Source organism: Sceloporus undulatus, chromosome 1 (genome assembly GCF_019175285.1).
Source record: "Sceloporus undulatus isolate JIND9_A2432 ecotype Alabama chromosome 1, SceUnd_v1.1, whole genome shotgun sequence".
NCBI classification, from domain to species: Eukaryota; Metazoa; Chordata; class Lepidosauria; order Squamata; family Phrynosomatidae; genus Sceloporus; species Sceloporus undulatus.
The window spans coordinates 240,274,578-240,287,624 of NC_056522.1; the positions used below are offsets into that span (position 1 = coordinate 240,274,578).

At 39.9% G+C, this 13,047-nt stretch overlaps 2 protein-coding genes across 3 annotated transcripts in view; both read right to left on the reverse strand.

The window, feature by feature from the left end:
• SEC22A (SEC22 homolog A, vesicle trafficking protein) overlaps window positions 1-13,047 on the reverse strand; it is a 1,054,631-nt gene that overhangs the window by 993,510 nt on the left and 48,074 nt on the right. The gene's annotated exons all lie outside the window — the stretch shown is intronic.
• SLC49A4 (solute carrier family 49 member 4) overlaps window positions 1-13,047 on the reverse strand; it is a 219,250-nt gene that overhangs the window by 43,499 nt on the left and 162,704 nt on the right.

The following is a 13,047-nucleotide window of genomic DNA, read 5'->3' on the forward strand; positions in this document are numbered from 1 at the left end:
TTTTTTAGAAGGGCGGTATATAAATAAAATTTTATTATTATTATTATTATTTATTTCTTTTGCTGGGCAATGTGTGAGCAGCTATACTCTAGCACTTGCAAGGAAAATAGAGATGCTAGGAGATAATAACCTGAGGAAGTTAATCAGCAGTAGTGCCTGGAGTAAGTGCTGGAGTTGCCATCTCTGCTGCTACCATTGCCACTATCCCCATCTGCCTCTCTTCTTTCCAAGGCATGAACATGTGGTGGCATGGCTTGAAGAAAAAGAGGGACAGCAGCGGCAGCCTGCTGTGGTTGATGGCAACTACAGTAAAAGCAAGCAATGCACTGGCTTAGAGAAACTGGAACACTTTAACAAGGAATGAATAACTCAGAATGCAGAGAGTGAAGCTCTGCTGTCCTGGCTGATCTGTGGCACTTAGTTTGGAACAATACTGACATGAGCCTATGTGGAATAACTGACAAATTCCTCCCTAAAAAAAAAGAAAAGAAAAGAAAGACTAGAATACATGCTAAGTTTAAGCGTTTCCAGAAGGTCTGCAGACAGAAGTCGGGTAAACATTTTCTGCCCTTAATGTGTTTATCCCAGTACAGTATGATGTATCCACCCTGCCCTTCCTTCCTCCTCCATTTTTTTAAAAAACCCTCTAACTACTTATTAGCATTTTTCAGATATTTCCAATAGTTTGTTTTACTTTAAGATTATTATGCTAACAATGGGTTGCATTACCACAATATCGGATACAGACAAGTGCTGTGATTTTTACTATGTTTAAATAACCTTACTTTCTTCTGCTGTCCAACAGAGACACAATCAAGGTTTACTGCTATCTTTCTTTCTATTAGGCATGGAATTAATCTGAACTGCAAAGACTAGAGACTTTAACCCAAAGATCCAAATGTGATTTAATGAGGCCATCCTTGCAGCTGGGATGCACACTATGTGAATTGCCACCTGTTGTTCAGCCAACGTACCCCACACAGTTGACCTAACTGAATCACAGTCTGTAGGTCTGAACAACGAGAAGATTACAGCTTTTTTCTGTGAATTCATTTCCTTTGCACACATGGAATCTGAAGGGCCCCATGCCCTTTCTTTCTCCCATACTAGAAGGCAAAGGGAAAAACTAACTAAGCTGAGAACAGTTTTTGTATATAGCTTCGGTGACAGATACTTCAAGTAGGATTGCTTCTTCCCCATTGTTGCATTATACCAAATGCTTCTGATGCTCAGTAGATGAGGGCTTCCCAGACTGTCTGATTGGAGTCTGGAGCTTCTCCCTGATCTTTTCTTTGGAAAATCACAAGTAATCTTTCTTACTGCTATCTTGCTGGAATGAAATGGATCCTGTTAACTACCACTTGTCCAGTATCTATCAAAACCTTGCAGTGCAGATGACTTCACCTCTAGGAAAACAGACTATTTCAATTTAATATTATAGGTGGTGTCAAGCAGGGCTATTCAAAGTGGTGGTTTCTGAAGTAGTGCTGGTCCATGAGCCACTGGCTGCTGGTCTGTGGCAAATTTCCAGGACAGAAGCACTGCAACAACTATCAGTGAGCAAGTTGGTGATACAGTAAGTACCTGACAATATTATTTGCTTGGGTCAGATCCCCCCCCCCCGCAAAAAATTCAGTAAGGTCCTGATAATGTCAATAAAATACATAAGCATGTCTCAACTGTGCATGCACATGTCTTGGGAAATCTGCAGAAATATAGGAAAGTCAAGGAAGAATGGGTGGGAAAAGTGGTTGCCTGAAAAAAGCATAAGTATCACTGGATGAAACACTAGTCTCGGCAGTAGTCCCAGAACAACTGAAATGAATATGTGCTTGAGGAAAGGTCCAACTCTCCCCTTAAAGGTCCTTGTCAAAGATAGAATACATAATGACACAGTTCTGACAAAGTTACTGCCACTCCAAAACAGAAGAAAAGAGTGATTTTTTTTACAGCAGGAACAATCTACAAGCTTGGCTATTCTCCCTTCCTCTCCCTCTCTTGTATGCTAGTGTTGAAAAGAGACTTCCCTGTTCCTGAAGGGAGATCACTTGAACTCATTCCTATTACAGGTTGAGCATCCCTTATCAGGAATTCCAAAATCCAAAATTGTCCACACAGGTAGCTGAGATAGTGACATTTTTGCTTTCTGATAATTCAGTGTACATAAACTTTGTTTCGTGCACAAACCTATTATCTATAAAATTACCTTCACGCTATGTGTATAGGGTGTATATGAAACATAAATGAATTTCATGTTTAGACTTGGATCCTATATTCAAGCTATCTCATTATGTATATGCAAATATTAAAAATCCAAAACCCAAAATGCTTCTGGACCCAAGCATTTTGGATCATGGAGACTCAACTCTAACAACATATTATGACCTCTTGGAAAGCAGCAAGACAAGGTCCTGGTTTAAGTAGGCCTTCAGTGTAGTCTCACTAATGAACCCCATCAGCACTATAGTTTTTTGTGGGTTTTTCAGGCTATTCGGCCATGCTCTAGAAGAGTTTCTTCCTGACGTTTCACCAGCAGCTATGGCTGACATCTTCAGAGAATGCTGGCATGGAAGAGAGTAGGGTATATATACTGTTGGTTGAGGGGAAGTGATTTGCATGTTGATCTGTGTATTGTTCTGCTGTTGAATGGCAAGGCCTCAGGGTGTATTTGTAATTAATGATCCATTGTCTACTGGGAAATCCCCCTCACCCTGAGTGGTTTTCATTTGCATTGGCTCGGTCTTGATTTTGGTGTTTTTCAGGACTGATAGCCAAACTTTGTTTATTTTAAAGGTTTCTTCCTGTTGAAGTTGTCCAGGTGTTTATGGATTTCTGTGGCTTCCCTGTGCATTCTGACCTGATAGTTGTTGGCATGATCGAAAATGTCAGTGTTTTTAAGCAGCATATTATGCCCAGGTTTATATTGTGTTATAATGCCAGCATTCTTCCATGCCAGCATTTTCTGAAGATGCCAGTCACAGCTGCTGGCAAAATGTCAGGAACAAACTCTTCTAGACCACGGCCTCATAGCCCCCCCCCCCCAAAAAAAAACCCACAAAAAACTATGGATGCCAACTCTGAAAGCCTTCAACTTCCCATCAGCACTATTTGTTTGGCTTTGCCAGTATTAATTGCTGGGTACTGCATTGTGACAGATGAAACACAAGCAACATCCAGCTGATTGGAGTCAAAGGGACACTCCATTTCCAGCTCATTACAGCATTACTAGCACTGCTGAATAAGCCTGCTGAGAAAGGAGAATGTGGCTGGTCAGCAATCATGCTATGGGGAGAAGATGGGGGAGCAAGACATTAGCCCAGCTGAGGCTCATGAGCCCTGATGGGTTCCCAGGTATACTAACCGCTGAATGCCTTAATAGGTTTAAATAGCACTGCTATCTCTAAACTGGGATGTCCAAACTTCTGAAAGGGAACAGCTCTACAAGGAGCCCAAATTCATTTACAGTTTCAAATTAGAATGTAACATTTACAAAATTATTCACATATGATTCTATGACCATCCTTACACTAACTCATATCAAAAAGTCTTTCTAGTCCTATATTATCTGTTTCTGACTAGCAATATGATTCTTTGTCACTCCTATTAAATGAGATGACCAACTCTGATATTGATTTTGTGGACTCATAGTTAAAAGACATGACTACACAATTGTCCTATCTACCACTTGATGGCTGTGGGTACACTGCAATGATTAAGCTTCTGTTACACTTAGAGTACTACACTGCAGACTAGAAACAGAATATATGTGGACCAATTTCCTCAGTATGCATATATTGTGTCTACCACTTATGCTAAAAAGTCTGTTTTTTCTATCTTCACCCAAGTGGAAACTGTTCCACTCTTCTGATTTTGGTGGCCCTTAGTTCTCAACACATCATCCTGTTCTGCTAGAAAGCCTGTTGTAAAGCAACTAGGCTTAATTTTGGGTGCCTTGTGTCTATTTGAGTATACTCAAAGCAGATCAGCTTTCATAAGAACAGCCAGAGGTGAGTTATTCTTGGCTCTCATGCTGCTTGCTACTTCCAACAATTAGTTCAGTGATTTTGCTTTACAACTCACATAAAATACATTTGCTAGCAACCTGAGGTTTATATCCCCGATTAATTCCTCATGTTGCTAATTGCAGAAACTTATATATTTGGCTAGAATATTAGAGATTTGCCATGAGATTTCTTAGCTATGCCTTACCTTTTCTGCATCCTGCTCAAAAAGTCGAAGTTGAAAGCACTGGTCCAGTTTCAATTTTCGGACATGCCACATCTGATGCAAGTGTTGCCGCGTTGAATGCAGTTTGTCCAAAAGGCTGGTGATCTTTGGCACAAGACTTTGGAAATCTGCACTGCCAGGAATGCAGTTCCTACCAGAAAAACCATCACTGCACCTTATGCACTGTAACAACCTCTGACCTTCACGGTCCAGTTCTTCTACCGGAGCTTTAATTACTTTCTTCTTGAGCTGTGTGTGTTCATCTATAAGTCTTCTTGAACCCTCCACATCCACTGGAAATTCCTTCCTAGCCAACATTTCCTGAAGGTCCTCTAATCTGGATAACAAATGGATGGCACTGTTAAAAAACTCTTCCAAAGAGACTCTCAGCTCTATCCATTCATCATGATTGTAATCCAAAGATCCTTCAAACTCCTCAGTGAGTTGGGAGGGATCCACCAGTTTTGCTAGGCCTTCCACAGAGACCATGCTTGTCTAAAGAGAGAAAAAGATGCTGAAATAAGATTTAATTTCCAGGGAATACTGTACCCCCAAATTATTTTAACTACCTTTTTACCAGACAGTATCATAGGGATGGCAGGAAGGAGGAACCTGGACAGCCAAATACAACAAAGAACTTCCTTCTACCACAATTCATGGCTAATCAGAAACTTGTCCAGCTTCAATTTCAATTCAATGGACTGTGATTGTATGACCACACAGGCATCCCTTTGGTAGAACATTTCACATTTTTCCACCCGGATATTTCTACCCCACCCCATATCAAAAAGATCTCAAGGTGGCTTATAAATGCCATTAAAACAACAAAGTAAACAGTTTAAAACATTTTTTAAAAAATTAAAGAACCTAAAAACATATTGATCATAATGATGGGTTAAAAAGCAGATTTAAAAGAATAAAGAGTCTTTAAAATATGTACATCAATCAGTATTTCTGTCAAATCCATCAATGAGGCCTTGATGAACAGCCAAATTTTTACTTTGTGTCTAAATGAAAGAAGTGTTTGTGCCAATCGGAAGTCTAAGAGGAAGACATTCCACAATTGGGGTGCCATGGCTGAGATGGCCCTCTCCCATGCCCCAGAACACTGTATTGATCTCAGTGATAAGACACAGAGAAGGGCCCCCTAGTAGACTTCAGTCCTTGGTCAGGCACAAATAGGGAGAGGTGCTTCTTCAAAACTCAAGGTCCCATGCCATTTAGGGCTTTAAATGTCATCACAATCATGCTGAATTCATACTTAAAATGTATTGGTAGCCAGTGCAATTCTTTTAAGACAGGCATTACATGATATCTACATGATATTGCAGTCAATACACAAGCATGCTTTGCACTACCTGCTGCTTCTGAGCCTTCTTCAGGTAGAGCACAGCCCCAAGTAGAACACATTACAGTATACTGTATATAACATATCTGTGACACCATGACACTGCTGGATCTCAAAGATGTCAGCACAATGGGTCTTGAAAACCCCAACTGCCTGGTGCCAATTATATGTGACAGCTTTCCACACACTGCCACTAACTTATATCTCTCTATTAATAATTGTTCTTATTACTCTTGGTAGCATGTTTGTTGTTAACTGTAAATTACTTCAGGCAACTCTTTGTTGAACACAAAGAAAAGAGCTTTATTTACATTCAGAACTTATTACTGTACCTTTCTTAGTGGATGGTTCTCAGGTTTGTGTCACAGTATACAAATTGCTGAAATTACAAATTTACTACTTCCTCTCACTGACTAGGGCGGGATACACACCGCCATTTAGTACGTATAGGATACGTACTATATGTTTTCTTCGGTACAAGTGGATCATAATCTGCCAAAGGTGGCCCCCATATTTCATATTTACCTTGACACGATTTCTTTGGAATTATCTTTACAATACAGTATGTATTTCACTTTATGCTGCCCCTCTGAAGAGAGTTTTAGGTCATGAAGCACTTTGGGGCCCAATACGCACCCCCTGTGGTAATTATGAAAATAAAGAGTTTCTGCAGCAGAGCCAACATTATTTTATCTGTTTCAACATTACATTATTTTAATATTATAGGACAATGCTTGCTTTGATTGGAAACTTGTTTTCCCCCACAGAATTCCACTAGATTCAAATATTCTAAAAAACCCGACTGTAACTGGGATGAGCCACTATTACTGAATCACATATGCTGCCTGATCATCCACTTGAAGGCAGAAGTGACTTGACAAACTGTGGGCGTGCAGGCACACCCACACACACCCCACCTCTGTTTGGTATTGTGGGACAACCATCCCTGGGTTGCTGTCCCATCTATTCCGACATTCCAGAGTCAGCCGTACACGCACACCATGGCTTAGGACTCTGGCTTATTTAGGGAGAGAAAGAGATGTCATGATAACCATGATTGGGAAGCAAAAGTCTACAGATGGTGTTCAATCACTCCTCTAGAAGGCAAAGTAATTGGATGTCACATATCAGCACGATCAACTTGGTTATCTGAAACCCTTAAGACAGTCAGTAAGTTGTATCCATGGGATGTACCCATCCATGAAGGAATCATGTCCATCTATTTGAATTTTCGCTCAGGCCATGGAAAAACCCACTGGAGGAATTTTTGGAAAAGGTCAGCCTCAGAGGAAGGCAATAGCAAATCAGTTCTGATGAAATCTTGCCAATAAAACCCCATGTCACCTTAGGGTCACCCTAAACTTGAAGACTACACTTTTCGTCAGGCATTCCCCCCATGAAACGTGGTGGTTATTTTTCTCCCCGAATGGTGACGTTTCTTTTTCCATCCTGTCGCCTTGTAAGTGTACTGTGTTTTTACGCTATTTTATTGTATATTGTGTTTTTAAATGTTTTTATTTGGCTGAAACCGCTATGATCCAGGAGATAGCGGTATATAAAGAAATATTGATATTATATGTAGTTATAATCACAAATGACTGAAGGCACACATATGACAATTCCAAACACATTAGTATCCAGGAGTATGTAATGGTGTCTCTACTCTTCCTATTTCACTCCTGTTGATGAGCAGGAGGCATGTTTCTGGGCCTAGGTTAAGAACTAGGCTAATTTCAATTAGGGAGCAGGACAATGGAGACCATTCTGGCTTGCAGTACTAAGATATCAAGGTGGAGTCTTTTGAATTTCGAGCTGAAAAGAAATAGAAATTCAAACCGAGAGCTTACGTATCCATGGGCTCTTCAGCTAGCAGTAATTACTGCAGCTGATAAAATTAATTTAGCCTATAAAAATATAGCAGTTAAGGTGTCCACGATTTTACACCATTTTGCCCATAATTAGTTTTTTTTTTGCACAGCTACCTTTTTTCCACCACACTTTAATAGCTTCACTTGTACTTTGAGCTTTATTCCATTATCCATATACCAGGGAGGACCTTTCTATATGTCAAGCCTATGCCTCTCTCTATTGGTACTGTTTTAAATTGTCTTCTGGAAAACTCTCTCAAGACTGGAAAACTAGATTAAAACTAGCTTGTTGGTCATCTAACTCACACTGAATCGTGGCCAAAAATGCTTTTGGAGGAGAGAATTGCAAACAATGCTTTGAGGAGGCTTTCACTGAGGATATGCAGGTATGCAATTCTGCTACTTTTCTCTCTCTGGCATCCAGCATTCAGAAGGACAGACAGTACTCGACTAACTACTCTAAATGTACTCTCCACTTAAAAACATACTTCATCACTCCTGCTTCTACTTTCTCCTTCCCTAAGTTTTGTGTGACCAATTCAGGCACAGCCCTTTGAACCTCAATGTACAACTGTATCCTGCATTAGCTTCTAGTTCTTTGTACAAGAAAACAAAAAGAGAAATTCAGACTTCCTTCCTGTCATAGGGCTGAAAGTAAGAAACTTATTGGCTCCTTCCAAGCAAGCTTCACCCATGTGTATCCAGAAAATTCAATCACAGTTCATATCCACAATTTACTGGTGCCAATCTCACTGTTTATACATTATGTGACAAAGTTTCTGCATTTTACTTTGCTGTAGTTTAAAAGATGAAGGAAATTCGGTTATGAAGGACAAAACCGAAAAATATCTCTGATCATTAGCCAATGCAACAAGAAAAAATGTCAGAGAAAAAGGACATTGATTTGTGTTGCTGCACAGTTTTCAAAAAACCAAAACACTTGTGAATGTCACTGTTGAAGTCATTTTTTCACCTCCTCAACTCTCATCCGACAGCTTCTATAAAAGGGTACAAAACCCAGCAGCTGCCCAAAATATCCAAGGCTCTTCAGTCATAAACTTGCCATATAAATTATCTGAAAACTCTTGGTCTCGAGCTAGGAGAATGACAAGACTAAGGGCATAAATCTCACATGGTGGAAGTACTATATACTACAGGTAACAAAATATGGAATTTGAAGGCTATGTTCCAACTGTGCCTTCCTCTGACAGACATAATTTTGTACCACAGGCACAAACATTGCTACTACGTGCAGAGATAGTTTGACATCCAAGGATAGCTTTGCATTATCAAAAGCTCAAAGAGACTGGAGTGTGGTGTCCTTTGTAACTGCCTTTAGCTGCAAATAATGCTGAGAACAGGCAAAAATTATATTACAGTTTAACAGCAGTGGTAGGGAGGAAGTGTTGGGGATTAGCCATGAGGAGAAAGCTACATTACAGTTCTTCAATGGAAACACGTGGGGTAGCAACAAATTAGCAGCTGGTAAAACAAAAAGTACCCCTCACCTAAGCTTTTACAATAGGTGCCAGGCTGCCTGCTTGGTAAGTCCACAGGCTGACACTGAAATACATAGGTCTGCCACTCTTGACAGAATCATTACCTTATTTTCCTAATTACAACTTCAGCAGATTATAGTCAGTGCAGACATTGATTTAACTCTACACAGATAACTGCTGAACAGGCCGAAAAAGGGAGTGTCATCCATCATGCATGACATATTGCCACTCCTTTTTTGTGCGCAGAATCCTATGTTAGGTGCTTTAAATTCTTCAATCAAAGAAAGATATTGGAAACAAAGACTATCAGCTGTTTATTTTTTTAAAATTATGAATAAATAGCTCAGAGAAGGCATTGATGCCACAAATATTTGCATCACTGTGGAATTTAAAACCAATTTTACAGCAGCTACAAAAAAAGTCATTTAAAGGCTATTCTGAGATGGAAACCAGGCTACATATTTAAACAACTATCGCCTACCAAAGGTCAGTATTTGCATGATAGGTCTGACTCAGCAAATCTGCGCTACATTCTCTTGAGGCTAGAAAAGAATGACCCGCCAAGTTCAGAAGGCTCCAGAATAATACATGAGCGCGAGTAAGAAATGTGATACAAACACAGGGGTAGCTGTGTTGACCACTTAGAGCAGACCTGTACAACGTGCAGTAGGAAGGGAACAAAATTAAATAGGTTAACTTCTCAGGCCACAGATAGGTTTTAATAAATAATTAAGTCAATAATTAATTTAATAATTAATAAATAATTAAATTAATGATTAATATATTGATATTAATTCCATCCTCATCTCCTGGCCCTTTCCTCAAAAGAAAGCCAGCAGTGGAGGAGCCTGCCCATTCCTCTCCTCCGCTGTTTGGCCTCCTCCCCAGGAAAAAACTGGATGGTGGGAGGAGCCTGCTTGTAAGCATTTGCCCACCCTCCTCCTCTGCTGCCTGGCCTTCTCCTCAGGAGAAGTCAAGCAGTGGAGGAGCCATGAAATCATTCCACATCCTCGCCGGCCACCCAAAATCCTTTGGCAGGCTGCATGCGGCCCTGGGGCGTATGTTGTACAGGCCTGACTAACTGCTTTATCACCACTAAGGGGCAAACAGGATTTAAATGAGAGTTAAACTAAAGAAAACCATGAAAGTCGTGTGATAAGCATCAGGCATTTCCTGGTTTTCTCTAGTTTTTCTCGTTTAAATCCTGTTTGCCCCCCAGTGTGATAAAGCAGTTAGAGCTGCATAGACTGTGCACTTTTTTCATTGGTATAACAAAGAATTATTGCAAAATGAATTCGCCTTTCGCCGACAAGCAAAAACATTTTTATTCAAGCAAGCTTTTTAAAATCATGCAGGACCTGGTTTTATGGGGAAGGGGTTGCTTTAGATTATGTGATTGTATATTCGATAGATGTTTTAATTGTTTTTAATTTTATGTGGTTTTAAATGTTTATTTGTGAGCCACCTGGGTCCCTCTGGGGAGAAGGTGGCAAGAGAAATGAAAAAAATAAATAATAAATAAAGACATGAGTTTTACAGTAATGCTTATTTCAAATATGTCTTTATAACCAGAAGAGCAAGCACTTCTTAATCGGAAACAATAATGGTGTCCTCTGTCCGTGAAAAGGGAAAAGAAAAAGACTCTGAAGATTAAACATAACCCCCTGTGGAGACTCATCAAGGTCATCAGGACCCGGAATTTAGAACCACTGTATCGTTAGTTTATATTTGGAGGAACCTAAATACGTGTTACCCGGGATACGAAGCGCCGTTACGAAATTTCCGGGTTACGAAAAAATCCAATGAAAAAAACTGTTCCGGGTTTTACGAAGGTATTTCGGGTTACGAAGAAATTTGGTGCTTTTCGCGCTTTTTCGCACAAATGCGGCTTTTCCCCATTAGCGCCTATGGGGTTCGGCTTGCGAAAGCCTTTCGGGTTACGAAACGGCGGCGGAACGAATTAATTTTTGTAACCGGGTAAACTGTACTCCAATGTAAGCATATTACCAAATGAAGAAAAATCTTTTTTTGGTCATTTTGTGTGCTGATTTTTTTAATTCTTTATTTTAGCAAGGCATTTTTATTTCATGTTCTGTTCCAAAAGAATTTATAAGGAACTATACTTATTCTAGTTATAGCTAGAGCAAAATAAATCAAAAGCATCAATATAAAATAATGCAAAATAAATTACTGGTGAAGATACACACTGAAAACAGCAGCAGAAAAGGCAAAGAACCAATAATTAAAAGATGAAAAATAATATAATTCCATCTACTAATCACTAAAGCTTCAGAGCAAATGAAGCACTCTAAATTTCATCATTAAGGCACACATTATATTCTAATGTACCAAAATAGGTGCCACACCAAGGTGTTTGAGGAAGGGATTCCATAATCAGTGTGTCACCATAGAGACTGATCTTTTTGACACAACTCATAGCATTAAAAGCAGCAGCCACTGGAGAAATGTCTCTGGAAATGACTGCAACAGGGAGCTTCATATGCAGAAGATAGATAGACCTTTAGATAGGGCTCTGGAATTAAAAATTAACAATTATTTCCTTATGTAGCGCCTCAGGAGATGTGAATCTCCTCTCAGAAGATGTGAACCTCTATCAAACTATGTGGTGAGTCTGAATCTTTGCAGGTTCCACAGCCAATGGATGCCTTGAACATTAGGATTTCCACATTCCAAATTTAGCACAATGCCCTGTTTTGGCTATAAGGCTAACCCATAAACCTTGATTGAATAAGTCAGGTCATGCAACTACAACAGGCCATTCATGCAAATGAACAAACAAGGAACAAAATCGTATCTGGCACTCGTTCCTGGTTACATATTAATAAGAGCTACAGAGGCCTATGTTAAAGACAACTCTCAGCAATTGTACTTTTAATGAATCTGTATTCTCCAATGGGTGCGCAACATTCCAGCACAGCTCTACTCTCTTATGACCTTAACAGTCCACTGGTCTACTGGATCTACCTTGAAGCTCCCAGTTGGATGCTGAAATGTCTTGCATCAGTTTAATGTCTAGTTTATAGCTACTTTAAATCCTGGCTTATTTGTGAGCTACTAATCAGTTCTTAATTTAGACATGAAAGAGAAGCAAAAGAAGTAAAAGTAAAAAAGTAAAGTGAAAGAAGGTGGACTTCCCTCCCTCCACCATCATGCCAGCCGGTGGGGGGGGGGGCAGGCCCAGCTCCATCACCTACCACGGTGGGAGAAGGGCCTTCCTTCCATCCACCATAATTCGGCCTCAGAGAGAGGGAGAGGGGGCAGGCCAGCTCCATCAGGCCTAGCCAGAATAAGAGGAAGGCCCCCTCCAGTCTCTCTGCCATGGTCCGGTCTCAGAGGGAAAGATGACTTGCTGGACTTATTTCCCTTCCCCATTGCTATTCCCTTCTCCTTTGTGTCTTGTCTTTTTAGATTGTAAAACTGAGGGCAGAGAAATGTCTAATTAACAATTGTAAGCCACTCTAAGAGCCTTTTGGCTGAAGAGTGAGGATGAATACTCCAAAGAAGGAGGAAAGGAAGGAAGGAAAGGACAGGAGGAAGGAAGGAAGGACTTATTTGTTCACAGAAGGCACAGGAAAAAGGCGCATGTGCCACTAGTGCATATTCTGGCTTTTAAGTTTTATATTTGATCATGTGAACCAAACTTGTATGTATTTAAGAGAACCCCAGTTTTTGGGAAAATGTGGGATATAAAAAAGGATTGATTGGTTGTTTGGCTGATTTTTATGTATATAAGCTTATTTTTGCATGAGATTCATTCCATTATGCATCCATATGCTCAATATGATTACAGGCTGATTAATATGAGTCACAAGAATTCTTCCACATTTGAAACGTATGTGATACGATCACAGCTCCCAGTTCACACATTCAAATGGCCATATGCAGGGAAATGTTAGTGGAAGTTCCTAATGCGCAATTCATGTGATGGTAAAACCAAAAGGAAGCAAAATTCCTTGGATTGTTTTATTGAAGTAGTTTTTCCCACCTTTGGATAAAGTGGATGGGACCATTTGTCAAACAATAATATGAGCACCTCAGCTTGATGACTGAAGAAATGGAATTTCTAGTGTTCATGAAGTAAAAA